The sequence below is a fragment of the Vicugna pacos genome, chromosome 7 (genome assembly GCF_048564905.1).
Source record: "Vicugna pacos chromosome 7, VicPac4, whole genome shotgun sequence".
Classification (NCBI taxonomy): domain Eukaryota; kingdom Metazoa; phylum Chordata; class Mammalia; order Artiodactyla; family Camelidae; genus Vicugna; species Vicugna pacos.
This window is the reverse complement of record NC_132993.1, coordinates 37,815,502-37,830,676: the sequence shown is the minus strand read 5'-3', so window position 1 is coordinate 37,830,676 and position 15,175 is coordinate 37,815,502. Positions and strand designations below refer to the sequence as shown.

The 15,175-nt window shown below is 40.3% G+C and overlaps 1 protein-coding gene and 1 long non-coding RNA gene across 12 annotated transcripts in view; one reads left to right on the top strand and one right to left on the bottom strand.

Moving 5' to 3' along the window:
- The window catches only part of LOC140697383 (uncharacterized), a 187,657-nt gene that overhangs the window by 92,820 nt on the left and 79,662 nt on the right, over positions 1 to 15,175 (bottom strand). The window lies entirely within an intron of this gene.
- Positions 1 to 15,175, top strand: part of NPSR1 (neuropeptide S receptor 1) — a 137,402-nt gene that overhangs the window by 58,650 nt on the left and 63,577 nt on the right. The gene's annotated exons all lie outside the window — the stretch shown is intronic.

The following is a 15,175-nucleotide window of genomic DNA, read 5'->3' as shown; positions in this document are numbered from 1 at the left end:
TGTTGTAAGAATAGTTTTGACTTTGCAGACTCCTCTGAAAAGGTCTCAAAGTACCCCTGGGAGTCCCTAGACCCCACCTGAAGACCTCTGTTGTAGAGGATTGTCTTCTGTGATCGGGCTGTTCTGAAACTATCCATTCCTTGGCTCCCTGCAAGTCTCAGAGGTCCAAAAAAAGGCTAGAAACAGCTTTTTCATAATTAGGAGCACTCTTAGATTTAAGACGAAGACTCAAAGGAGTCCTGGAGTTTGTAGAATAATTATGAATTGGAATAGAATAGAATGTTTGCAGGTGTATTTGCTGAATCTCCATGTTTGTGAGTCTGGGAACCGGGGAGGAGGCAGCTGTGGACTAAGGAATACAGACTGCAAGTAGCTGGTTCTGCCACTTCACGGCCACACGAGCTTGGGGAAAGTCATTACATCCTTCCCAGATTTCCTCATTTGCAAAATGGAGATAATATCCAGGCACTTTGCAGATGTGACCTAATTTAACTCGCATGCACATTCTACACACATGGCCATGCAAAATCCGGGAGACCCTGAACCCCTGTTACAGATGGGAAGTCGCGTTCAACAAAGTGCCCAGTAGACACAAAGTGACAAATTAAAATCCAGGTTTCTTTGACCTTGAAGCCCACGCTTTTCCTAGCCCTGCTGGCTTGGAGAGAAGGTGTCCAGGGTCAGCAGGGAGCAGAGAGAGGCGGAGGACGGGGTTTGTTCTGTAAGTTTATCCAGAGCCCATGGCAGGTGGTAACTATGCCAGGAGTGAGTACTCAATACAGTAAGTGCACGGGGGAGGTTTAGACACCAAGTAGAAAATGGGATGGTAACCTGGCTGGTTGTCAGAGGGCCGTAGTAAGGAGAAAGCCCTCAGAGCACACGTGTGGGGAATGCAGACACCTTCCCACCCCTGCACCTCTCGGGCAGAGATGCGAGGGAGGCCTCTCCCTCTCCTTTTATTTAGATGCTAATGCCTGATGTAATTTGCTGCAAAGCCGTTTTCTCTCTTGTGACTTAGTTAGGAGAATGGAGTCAGATGGTTAGCAGGCTAGGTTGTTCAGAGCTGTGTCTTGGAGCAGCAGGTGACCTAGAAAAGATCTGCCCTAAGAAAAAAAGCGGTAACACGCAGTCCCTGGATAATGATGATATTCTGTCTCTATGTGCTGCTAAGAAGTTTCAGAAATATTATGGGAAACAAGAAAGGGATTCTTCATACAGCTGGCACCTTGCTGAATAAATATATATGTCATACCTGATTCTTTAATGAGGATTCCAAACACATTCTCACACTGCTGCCAGTGTCTTCCTACATCACAAACAGATTGTTTTCATTCTCTTATGCAAAAAATCTAGATGGACTTCCAGTTCAAGATTGTGCCTGGCTAACAGCCCTCAATGCAACCTGTCCAATTTTCTCACTTCAAAAATATGGGGGGGGGGGAATGAAAACTCTCATTACTATTGAAAACTATCACAGACAGACAATCTAATGTCAGAATCAGGGAGGAATTGACTCTACTTATGAAGCAGATGGAGCTGCACTGAGCAACACCAAGCCAGGGAGCCCTCTGCATCACACAAAACAGACTGTCAACAAATGCAAGACCGATGTGCTGTCTGCAGCCCCGTCTGACCCTCCAGACAAGGAGGAGCTCATCCTTAGATGCTGCTGGGCTGGGAGGCAAGCAGAGGAGGGACTCTTGACCCCATTAACTACTTTCTAAAAAGGAATACAAGTCCTGGGGGGAAACACGGGCAGGATGTAGGAGCTGACTCAGAATTTAATGTGACCTGCAGTCCCACAAGTGAGGAGCTGGGTGTGTGAGCTGAGAGAAGTCCCCTGGTAACAGTCTACAACGGGAGTTGGTGGGAATTGTGCGTGGTTTGTTGGAGGTTTGGGGGGACAGGGTGTCTGTGTGTGCATGTGTCTGATGTGTGGGATGTGGTGTGGAGTGTTGTCTATGTGTGTGTGACACACTGAGGGGGTGTGTGTGTGTATGGTATGTATGTGATATGTGATGTGATGTGTTGTGTATAAGCATATACATATGTGTGTGGTATATGTATGTGGTATGTCTCTGTGTGTGTGTGTGTGTGTGTGTGTGTGTGTGTGTGTGTGTGGTCTGTGTGGATGTGAGGCATACATGTGTGTGGTGTATGTATATACCTAACTACCTTTATGAAGAGTCCTAAAGAATCAGGCAATTGAAGGAGAGGGAAGACTTCCTTTGGATAAAGACCCATAAGAAACTTGGAATTGGCCTGGAGCTATTTGTGCTCAGTTTGTACGCTGCCTTCCAGATGCAATAAAGGATGTTTATTATTGGTTCACCATGTGCTGAACAGAGAGCAGGAACAAGAGTAATTCATTTACCATACCTGTTTCTGAGCATCAAATCTGAAAAGAAATCTGTTTATTTTTAGAGAAAAATAAAAAATCCATCAAATAATTTGGAACTATAGAAACATACTTTATTCTAAGAAAAACGAAAGAACATCTGGAAGGCTCAGAAGAAAAAGACATCTCTAAAAAAATATACCTCAATGACTAGAAAAACAGAGATTTCAAGGAAATGTTTTAGTGTCATCCAAAGATGGAAGAAGGTGTACGTAGGAACACTGTCATAAGCAAAAAGGTGGGGAGAGGAATGGAGGAAGATGGTGTGAAAGGAGTCACCAAAACAACACTTGAGGCAATGACAAATGAAAAAGGCCCATTCGTGGTGCAGAAGATCCCATCAAATAGCAGAAGGACAGGTTTGAGAAGTCTTTCCAGATGCCAAGGGAAAGGATAAGAAAGTCAAACACAGTAAGAGGAGATAGAAATGGAAGACCACAAAGAGTATTCCTGGAAGACAAATGAAAATGAAAGAGAAAAGCAGAATCAAGTCTGTAACAGAAGAAATCTTTCCTGAGCTTGAAAAGTGGGGGAGAGAGAGACCTATGTAAGCAGATTGCAAGAGCTCACCATTTTCAGGCACGATAACTGAAAAGATACCCCACCTCCACCATCATCCAGTCACATCTTAGCAAAGCATTTTTACTCATTCACTCAAAAAACACTAATTTTATGTGCAGGCACTGCAATTATAATGGTCAAAGGAAAAGTCCTCAAAGATTTAGGTAGAACAAAATTGTTTACTTACAATACCCACAGTAAACCAAACATCACATCATTATAAGACATCTCTCATCTTAAGGGGATAGTTCTTGGCTCAGGGATTTCATAGGCTACCAAGTTACCTTTCATGTATGAAGGTAACAAAATGACAAATGCAGGTCTACAGCTGTTACGGAACCGAACTTGGGTACACTAGCCCGCCTTGCAGCCAAGCCAATCTACTGACAGTGGGTTGTGGTGAAGGAAAGTATAGTATCTATTGCAGAGCCAAGCCGGGAGAACAGCAGCTCTGTTCAAAAGACCCAAATTCCCCATGGCTTTCAGGTAAGGGTTTTTTAAAGACAATGTTAGGGGAGAGGATCATAAGAGCATGATCAGCTCATGGACCTTCTCCCGATTGGTTGATGGTAAGGTAACAAACAGGGTGATGTTTCAGGAATCTTAGTTATCAACCTTCCAGTTCCAACCTGTCTGGGGCCTACATGCTTGTTCTCAGCATGTAGTCAACATCTTCCCCTGGTGAGTGTCTTAATACCTGCAAAACAACTCAAAGATATGTGTCAGATTGTTGTGTATGTCCCTTGAGGAGAAACTAGGACTCTGTTTTATCACTAAACTACTGTTTCTTGACTGCTTTTCCTTTGTTTCTGCATTCCTTCACTTCCCTAATTAGTAACTGATTGAGTCTCTTCTTTGGAACTCAGAGAAGGCCTAGGAGACTATAGACTTTTTCTACAAACAAGAAACAGGGGGCACAAGGGGCTTTTATCTCCAGGAAAGTCCTGCTTAGTTTCACAGTGGTGTAAAAACCATGGCATTAATATTAAATGTTAAAAAATATATGTAAAGGTATCCCACAACTATTGGAGAGTTGGAGCAGAATTTAAGGCCTAAAATTGAAGTCATGTATAGAGGCCCTAAAATTGTTAAAATACAGATCATCATAAAGAATTGATAGATGTGGTTGTAAACTGAACATTTATATCAAACATTATATTAGAAAAAGAATATATATAAATGTACCATTAATTCCATTACTAGAAAAATTACCCATGGAATTATTTAAGGATGGTGTATGGTTTCTAAATAAGGATATAAGTTACAATGTTAGTTATAAAGTGAAAAAAAATATTAAGAGTAAAACAATGGTGGCATTGATTATATAAACAATAGTTTTTACCTATGATGGAATAAAAGAGAACAATGTAAATAAAGTCCATTTATAGGGTAATAAGCTGTGATATTGTTATCCAAAAACTGGGTTCACCCATTGATGGGCGCCAAGCCAAAGACTGGGAGAAGGAAGGATTTATTACTACTTGCAGCAAGTAAGGAGAACATCAGAGATCTTTCCCAAAGCAGCATCTCCCTGAACAGCAAAATTGGGGAAATTTTAAGCTAAGGGTACAGTCATATTCATGAAGCTTGGGCGGTGGTGGACAGAATCCAAGATTCAATTGATTGAAGTCTCAAAGGTCAGAAAAAGTCAGTCATCATCCCTTAGGTTCCAGCTGATCTGATGATTAAGGGCTTCAGGCTAATCTTTTCCATTGAAACAGAACTGGGAGACTTTAACAACTGAAATATTATCTTTGTTAATATCACATCTCTCGCCTGATAGCAGTCATTTGTTTCTGCATTCTTTTGTTCCCTTAAGATCATTAATTTCTGAGACTTGTTCAAGGGCAAGCACTGAGGCAGGCCTTAGATCACAAAATGGCTTAGGCCAAAAATGGCTTCTCTTATGTCAAGAAAGCCATGTCCTGTTCTCTTTCTCTTGAAATCCCCTATCCTACCTGTTTACAATATGTTGTCACATAAAAAAGAAAGTTAAAACCCAGTATATACAATATAACTCTGCTTTAGGAAAAAAACACACATAAATAGAAAATAAATTCTAGAAATTCCTGCAGTTAAATGTTAATAGTTGCTATATCTAGATGGCAAGATTTTGCATGCTTGTTATTTCCTGTTTTATCCTGGTTTGTTTGACTCATCTGTATTCTCCAGTTTTTCTGCAAGTTGCACGTAAGAGATTTCAAGAGATGACATAATTAGATCTTCAAGGGTAGAGACAGGATTGCAGGGCTGGTATAAGAGACAAGGTAATTGAAGCAAATCAGATGAGAGATGATGGCAGCCAGAAGCCAGACAGTGGCAGTGGGAATGGACAGAAGTGGGCAGACTTGAGTGATTCCAAAGACAAGGCTGATTAGGATGGAGACTGGTGAGATATGGGAGTGAGGCTGCAGATAATTACAGTGCGGTAAGAAATCATGCCTCCTTGGAGTTTAAAGGATAAAGAAGAGTCAGCCAGCTGGAGAAGAAGGGAAGACCTATCAGTCGGAAGTGTGCCCCGTTATTGGGCTGTCTCACAGCGGCCTTTCCCAGCCAAACTGCAAACACACCCACTAAAGTTGAATTAACATTTTCACAGGAGGAGGAAAGCACAATTCCCTCTGGAACCTCTCAGCACATTATGTCAAAGTGAATCCATCCATCCTGGCTGTAGCAATCTCCACATGGGCTGCCCAAGGCTCCTTTGCAGAAAAGAATTCGTCTCTGCTTAGTGCCTCATTTACACCTGAATGGAGAACTCCTAGGACGCCTGGACCAGCCAAGCAGAGCACAGTTATTATTTCTAGGAAATTTTCATTTGACCCCTGTGACTTATAATAACAAGAGTGATGTCCCATTGCCCAGTAATAATCACTGTGACCTTCACTGGAACTGAAGGGTCCTTTCCCCAAGGACCTGCTCCAAAATACCATCCAGCATATGGGAGCTCCTGTCAGAACATGAAGATTCATCATACTGACAGGTTCTCCTTGAGGACTCCAAGTGCCTGCAGATTTGAACAAAGCATCCTTTTACATGCAGGAGGAAGGAGGCACAACTTTCTAAATGGCAGAAAATAAGGTGGTCTATAATTACTGATCTTTAGCAGACATTTGAAGTTGGAATAGATCAGTGGGATTTTCATTCCAAATCTTCAACAAAATTCTTTATCAAAAAAGGACTTCTTTTTCACTTGACCTATTCAACATTTCTTACCAGTTATAATTTATAACACTAACAATGATAATAATCATAATGAAATAATATGAATGTTTCTTAGTTTGCCAGACCCTATTATAAATGTATGTCATTTTATCCTTACAGCAATCGACAGGAAGAAGGTAACCCAATTTCTACAGATGTCAGAGAGAAAATGTACCCATTTGATTGAACCAAAACCCATCTACTGCCCACACTGAAGAGTTAGGGGCTTTTATTTGAAAGAATATGCTGTTATCAAGGAAGACCCATTATATTTATTTGTTTTTTTAATACCTATTTTTTTTATTGAAATATAGTCAGTTTACACTGTTGTGTCAATTTTGGGTAGATAGCATAATATTTTAGTCATGCACTACATACATATATTCTTTTTCATATTATTTTTCATTATAGGTTACTACAAGGTATTAAATATAGTTCCCTGTGCCATACAGTAGAAACTTGCTGTTATCTAAGACCCATTATACATTCACTTTGACCCTTGTCCTCACAGTTATCCAAACCTGAGCTGGTTTCTCCAAAAGGATAATTAATATTGACTTTCTCTGCATCACCTTCTATAACCAGATCTGGGAAAACGGCATAACAAGCATAAAGGAAAAAGTCTAAAACAGTGAAGACATATTGCCACAGACATTCAGAAAAATAAACCTGAGAAAGAAAACATATTATGTAAGTTTTCCCTTAAGAGTTTGGCAGCCTTTGTTCATAGTTCGATATAAACTCATTTAGTTCTACCAATAAGCCCATACGACTTTATTTCCTGACATCTGTTCTCTCCTCCCAGGATCTGGAAGCTTTCTTTCTTCTGATAAGTGTAAAACATTTGTGGGGGTAAGATGTATTCAGAAAGGGAGAGAAAGCAAACAGCCTGATTCAATAGGTCTGGGGGGAACCCAGGAAGCTGAGTATTTTTTAACTACCCCCTCAAGATTTTTCTTATGCAGATTGTTTTGGAACAATGTTTTGGGAATCTCGAGTGGGTATCTGGTGGTGATACACACAAGGTGGTCAGGAACACAGCATCATAGGGTCTAGAGTCAAATCCCAGCTCTTTGTGGCACCAACCAGGTGAAGGTGGCAAGCCAATTAACTAAGTCTCAATTGTACCATTTATTAAATGGACGTGTTAATAATATATAAAAATTAATGAGATCATGTATGTCTGCAAAGTGCTTAGCGTAGTGTCAAGATTACAGTAGGTAATCAGTACATGGAAGTGATTATTATTATCATTATACTATATGAATAGTTAGATAGTAATATAGCACGCAGTGAAGCCCTCATTTATTGGACAGAAATAATTAAACACAAATCCCCTTATGTCTGTTCCCAAGGGGTTAGATGAGAGAAATGTCTAATGGTAACAAACCACAAGTGTTACCAAGCTACCCAAATTAATAATCCACTTAAATTCCACTTTTAAAAAGAACCAAGAAGGGAGGGGACCTCTAAAACCCTTCTCAGCCCAAAAAACACAGCTCTCAAAACAGCAGACTGCCAACAGCTACAAGGTGCCTGTAGATACAACCTTCATAACCATTCCTGAAATCACACATATTCCAAAAAGCGAAAATGTCTCTAAGGCTAAAACCTGGTAATTAAGACTCTAAAGCCCAAGAAGGACATCACAATCCATGTCATAAACCCATAATAACACTTTTGGAGAATTTACTAAGTCCCAGCAACTGTGCCAAATCCTCTACTGGAATTAGCTTATTCTGTTCTGACAGCCACCCTGGGATAAGTGTTGGTTGGATCTCCATCTGTGATTGAGGGTACTGAGGACAGAGAGATTAAGTAATTTAGCTAGGCGGCACACCTTGTGGACAGTGGAACCAGGCGATACCCAGAATATCACATCCCAGAGCCTGTGCTCATAATCAGAACCCTCACACTGAACTCCTTGTGTAGCAAGAGAATAGTAGGATCCCCAGAATGTGGGCAAAACCCAGTGGAGAGACTGCTTTCTGCACTGTGCCAAGCTAATTGTTGTCACCAGCTTGGTAATAAAAAGGAAGTGGATAAAGAGAATGAGAAGATAAGACACAGACTGGGAGATGACATTTGCAAAAGATACATCTGATAAAGGAGTATTTGCCGAAATATATAAAGAACTCTCAAAACTCACCAGCAAGAAAACAAACAACTCGATTTAAAAAATAGGCAAAAGGCCTGAATAGACACCTCATCAAAGAAGATACACAGATGGCAAATGAACATATGAAAAGATGTTCCACATATGTCATTAAGGAATTGCAAAGTAAAACAACAGTTAGATACTGCTACACACCTATTAGGATCTCTGGAGATTGCTTAACCTTACACGTGAGAGGACAGAGAGGGAGAAAAATCCATTGACTGATCTCTATTTGCCTCTCCGTGTCCTGAAATTTCCATCTCTTTGTGAATATAAGAATCAAAGGATGGCCAGTCCCAGTGAAGAGCTATATCCCTGAACTTCGCAAGATTGAAACATCTTTAAAAACATAGACCAACCTCTGATAGAAAAATCAATGAACACATACAAAGTTTCTGTAGTTCAAAAGAAAACTCTCTAAGGAATTTAGCTAATGCTATCCAATAAGACAACAGAATAAAAGGTGTAAGTGAAAAAAATGAGTGAAATTACCAGTTTGCAAATGATGTGACTATTTTAGAAGAAAATCTAAGATTGTTTGGAAAACTCATTGGTCCTAGTAAGAGATTTAATTAAAGTAGCTGATTATAAAATGAACCAAATAGAAAAAGCAATTAGCTTTTTCTATATACTAGCAATAACCTATTAGAAAATATAATTAAAAACTAAAGATTGAATTTTCAATAGCAACCAAATATAAAATGCATATGAGTACACATTAAAATAAATGCAGTGACTTACATGAAGAAAATTACAGAAGTTCACTTAGTGACACAACTGAAAATCTATTCAATGTTTCTGGTCAGAAGACATCACATTGTAAAGACTCCAGTGAAAATCATAGTTCCATGAAATTCAAATGAAGACGTCAATTGATTTTTTAATTTTAAAAGCAGCAGATACTATTTTAAAGCACATCTGGAAACACATATTTTTGATATTTTCCAAGAAATTTGTGAAAGGGAAAACACTATATAAAATGTAATTGCTCACCTTGAAACGAGGCTTGGCTTAAGATTCAAAAGTGAAGGAACAGAATGAAAGGCCAGAAACAAATCAAATATACATAAGACTTTAGGATGTAAGAGAAATTCTTCGAAATGAACAGGAGGAAGAAAAGGTGGCTGAAGAAGCTGGGCAGGGCAGGGCAGGACGTGTGCTCCGGGAGCTGGGCGCGCCGGCCTTCCTTCACGAACTTTACAGTGCTGCCTTCCGCCCTCTGTGCCTGCTCTTCCCTCGGACTTGAAGTCTTCCCTGAAAGCTATTCCTGGTCTCTGTTCAATGCTCCCTCCACAGTGAGCTCTTCCTTGGCCTTCCTAGCTGAAATAGTATCCTGTAGAGGGTTTGAGGGATTTGGGGGCCAATCAGTGAAAAAGAAGTGACCGCGAGGTGCCTGTAACACACACGAGCTTTCTAGGAGACGCTTTGACGAGTTTGCACATGAGCAAGTCCCTCACAAGCCACAGGCTGTCCAGCTGCTACAGTGTAGGGCTCACTGTTCAGAAAAAAAGGAAGGTAAGGCCGGAGTGGGATCAGAGAGGGGTTTATGTGTCTAGGTGATGTGTTTCAGCAGCACAACAGGGAGTCTAGGGTCTGGGAGCTACAAAACTGACAGCATCCGCTTGGGGTCTTGATGGCTATAAAGCTAAAAGATTTTGGGCAGTTTTTCAGAGTATACAAAGCAGGCAGGCTGTCGATGGCTACAGACCTGTTTATCTGGGCTATATTTAAAGAAATTGGACATAAAAACTTGAGTTTGGTGGCAGTAGGCTTTTGAGGTAAGGGCTCTCAGCCTGTTGTGAAGGAAATAAGCAACCTAGGAGCTAGTATAGAGACCACCTTTAGCCTGTTTATATAACACACTCCCACCCCATTCCCTAGCTTCTTAGCCCACTTCCTATTTTGTTATAGCACTTATCCCTCTGTGTCAAAATCTACATTATTTGGGTTTTGTGTTTATGCTCTGTTTTTCTCATTGGAAGGTTAACTCCATGAAGACAGGAACTGCGTCATCTTTGTACATTGCTATTTCCTCAGCACCAAAAAATTGAGTGCCTGAACAGAGTGGGTACTCGAAAAACATTTGCTGGAGGAAGGAAGAAAGGAAAGGAAGAAAGGAGGGAGCTATACTAAAATAAACATCAAGATAGGTTTAAAATTCCAATATAAACATGAACTTGTATTTAGGAAAAAATTTCAATAATGAGGGTGGGGAAGGATTTTTCTAAGTGTGACATCAAGGTGGAAATTATTAAGAAAGACTAACAGATTTGAATAAAAAATATAAAACAGAAAATTTAAATCATGAAGTTAAAATTTTTTTAATAAAATTATAAATTAAAATATTCACAATATGAGTAGTATTTGCATAACTGATAAAGGGTTGATGTAATCACCAAATAAAGACTTCCTACAAATCCATAATAAAAAGAAAAAATAAACACAAATATGTGAACAGGTAAGATGCAAAAAGGAAACGCATCAGACCATTTTTACTAAAATCTGAAAAGGTATCAAGAATACGTTAGAAAGTTTATCTCTGGGTCATACTTTGCTTTTTGGTACTTTCTAATTTTTCATCAATATATATTGCTTATGGAATAAAAATAGTAATTGCACATACAAGATAAATAGTGGGGTGAACCCCTGGCTCCCAGGCAGGCCACTCATGGAAAATGATGTTCCAATACTGGAGAACTGCCTAGGTCTGTTGCAACTCTCAGTAACATAGAAGAGAGGGTAGTGCTTCTCTGCTTTGGATGAAGGCAAGGGGATGAGACTTAATTCTGCACAGAAGGATCTTGAAGTCCCAGCTGAGGTTTTCCAGGTGCCCAGTGGAGGGAGGGATCGTAGGCAGAAGAACAGAGTGTGCTAGAAGGAGAGGGGCACAGGACGGCACGGAGCACAGCAGTCCTGATAAAAACAAGCAACACTTTGAAGTCTCCGTTTCCAGAATTCACACCTGGCACTTAAAGGCTCTTAGGTAATAGTGCTCGGGTCGGAGTTCACCTCACTGGTTATGGGTAAAAGACAGCATTTTTTTTTATGAAACTTGCAAAGCAAGTGTTAGTAAAAGTAAAAGCAGATTTCCCTAATGTCTTACCATAGGAAGTGCTGAGACAGACCAGGAGGGTACTTTCCAGGGGAGGAACCCAGCCTCCCCAGTTGCTCACGTTTATTTATCAAGGGATAGAGCAAGTTTATCAGTGAGGGGAAGGGCGTGGTAGTGGCAGACCAAGGACCACTTGAACACTAGGCAGTATGGTGTAGATGTCAGTCGTTTACAGAAGTTTAGGAAAGCCAGCTGCCAACCTGAGACCCACGGGAGTTGAATTCAGGTGCAGCTCCACCTCTTAACCTGGGGAAAACCCACTGCCCCCACTGGCTTATCATCCAGACAACTGAGTGAGAATTCCCAGGGTTGCTTTTGGACTATCCTGTGTATCCATAACAGAATCTTAGGGTCACTTTTGTATATTCTGGTATCCATATCAGAGGTTCATGACATTCTGTGGATTTTAATTTCACTGAGGCTAGATTCGATCACCCATGCTTTAAGGGTAGTGTGCAGAGCACATTGCTAAACAAATGAGTGAGGTCATCTACACACCCAGTAGTCACATCTTTACTAGACAACTTTTTGTATATTTGTCAGCAGATACACATGCACACTTGTAAGATAAGGCTGTTATTTCGTGAAAAGTAGCTACAGAAATACTGTTTTGTGTTAACTGCCAGTGCTAGATGGCCATAAAGAGTGAGAGGTCAACAGATCTTGGACAGAAAAGAGAAGTTCTGGATAAATGACAAAGGAGAAAAATATTAACTCATGTATCTGTTAAAGTTTGAATGATAACAAGTGCAACATTTAGAAAGAGGTAAAGGTGATTCATGAAACTGTTTTAATGATTGCCTGAATAATTCAAAAACTGCTCATCCAGTTAGAGATAAAATAAATGAATGATAAAATAGTGGTTAATGTAGAGTGTTAGGAGGTGTTTGGCCCTTTACAGGAGCCCATGCACAGCAAAAGTACCATTAAGGCTTTGAATAGCATATGCTGAAAAATAAAAGCTGGTTGGAAATTTTAAAAATATTGTTTCTTTATAGAATTTGGATAATAGGTCTTTGTGAGGAGAGGCCTCCTTAATCACACCTCTGTACAAATGTGGATTCTACAGGAATAATTAACATCATTCATCATTCGTGGTTAGTATTACTGTAGAGATGTAATGCAATATTGTGTAGAGATTATTTTTATGACAAAATATACTATAATTGCTATTTAATTACCTTAGTTCTGCATTTATAGAGTCATGGAAGTCACAATTTTTTTCAGTTATAATTCACTGCATTGTATGGAAAATATTATGTGACATTCAAGAAAATGGAGTTTAACAACTGTCAGGAGATATTTCTCTTATGAATATCAAAGACTACTTTGGTACTGCTACAGAACAAACTGAGAGGGGAAAGTCATGGGAAATGATAGTCAGGAGATGGGAGGTAGGAAGCCAACCTTGAGGTTGAGATTCAAGCCATGCTTAGGGGTGAGGGTCAGACGGCTCACAACCATGGGAGTCATGGAATCAGATGGGTTCCTCTGGAAACCAGTTTCACTGAAAGATTCCCCTGGGAATGGACAGACAGATTGGAGCAGGACAGACAGGTAAGAAACCAGACTGGAGGAGTCAAGGTGACAACTCAGGAGACTATTTTCATAGCCCTAAAAAGATGATAAGGATCTCAAGTTAGCCTTAAATCTGGTGGTCCTCAGTCCTGGCTGGATATTAGAGTCAGCTGGGGAGCTTTTGAAACTACAGATTCCTGAACACCATTCTAGGTCAAATATATCAGAATCTCTGGGGGTGACTTCTGGGCATCACTATTTTTTTTTAAGTTCTCCACCTGATTCTCATCCAAGATGAGAGTCAAGAATGATGCTCTGAACCACGCAATGGCAATAGATGTAGATACATTTTTTAAAAATTTAGGAGCTAAACCTTGATGATGACTGAATGATGGAAATGGTGGAACAGGAAGTATCTAACATCAAGGTGTAGGTCTTGGACAGCTTGAAGTATCTGGTGGCACTTATTAAGATGGAAAATATGGAGGTGGAAAATATAGAGAACCTTCTCAAAATATGTTTCAAGCTTTGAGTACAATGCAAAGCCTTAGAATAGCAATCATCAAAGAAAGCCTCTAGTTATTTGAAAAATAATTCTTTGCTAGTGTTGGCAAAATTATATTCTCTCATAAGTTACAAGAAAAAATGACTCAGTTATAGATGCCTATTCTCAAGGGAGATCTGGATATTAAAATAGCAACATCTCATTATGAGGATTTTGCCCCTATCTGAGATGAGATTCATCATTTCCTTTCTTTAAGACTGAGATGGAGCATCTCCTCTGAGGACAGTGTTTCTCAGCAAATTGGTCTCTATGGCTATGAAGTTTCATAGAAATTCTTAGGTTTCAGTCTTCTTGAAATCTCATGTCCACCTGCAAATGTATTCTCTGTTGCGGGGAGCTGCCTCATGGATTGAAGGTCTGGTATCCGGGAGTTAATAGCTCTGTTTACAAGACTCAGCTCTGGGAGGATTCCCTGTCCCGCCACCTCTACGTTCTTAAGATAAAGGATTAACAGATAGGAGTTTCTGTGCTTTGTTCTTTGCCCAAGGAAAATAAGATAAGGGTAAAAACAGGACTCCTTAGATTGATGATTGTAAATGTCATTCCTTGAGATAAACATGAGTGTAACTGTAAAAGAATCTATGTAATCTTTTTGGTATTCAATGTTTCTTCCTTCTTGCATACTATAAAAAGAGTTGCAGAATAAACTGCGTTGGCGGTGTCTGGCCTTTGCTTTAGCAGGTGTAAGACTCGTCCCTCTCGACCCCATTCTGTGTCTGTGTGCTTTCTTTTCTTAGTCGTGTCGACCGCGTCTTCGGATCTGTTCGTTTTGCCGGCAGGCTCCGGCACTCTGTCATCTCCTACTGATCTTATCTTTCTCTTGCTTGCTCTCTCATAATGGTTGTATTTTTCTCTGAGGTGGTGTTTCTCTCAGGGAGGCTCTCTCCACAAGGAACCCCAGCAGCATCAGGGGTACATTCTCCTTAAAGCTAGTAACCAATCAAGATGACCATGGGGTCAATAACACTGACTGGGTTATGAGTCCACACTAGGTGCAGGGCATGGAGTCATTCACCCAAATCAAGTGAATGAAGATCTCCTCGGGAAAAGATAATTGAGATACTGTCATCAAAAGAAGAAACAGATGTAGGGTAATCAAAATCAACAGATGACCAGTCAAACCTCAGTGAGTCTCTGACTTTACACTTCCCTGAGCCTCACCAGTGCAGGAATAATCTGTGGCTGACTGTCCCCTCCTCAGTCTTCATGAATAGCCACATGCGGAGGCAGAGATGGTCATGCTTCCTGGGGAGGCCCTGGAGGTTTCAGGGAAAAGACAACCCTGGAGGTCAAAGCTGAGATGAGGGCCAGCTTGTGCTGCTCATGGCAGGGCCATCCCTCTTGTTTCTTATCCCAGAACCCTGTTCCTCTCCTCTTTTTTTGCTGACTTCGGTAAATGAAGGAATGAATAAATGAATTACTAAGTAAATACATATTTAGATGCCACCCATATGGTCCCTACAAACCCTGTGCCAGCCTTCCTTCTTTCCTCCAGAAAAGAAACTGAGTGATTATTGGACTATGAGAGCTGGGAAAGTGAGAGCTCTCAACTCAAGATCCAGAGAAAACGGAATGAGGCCTGAGAAAAGCAATGCTTAATGAGTTAATTTCCAAAAGCATAAAATAGAGCTTTAAAAATGTTCATTTCTTTGAAATAGT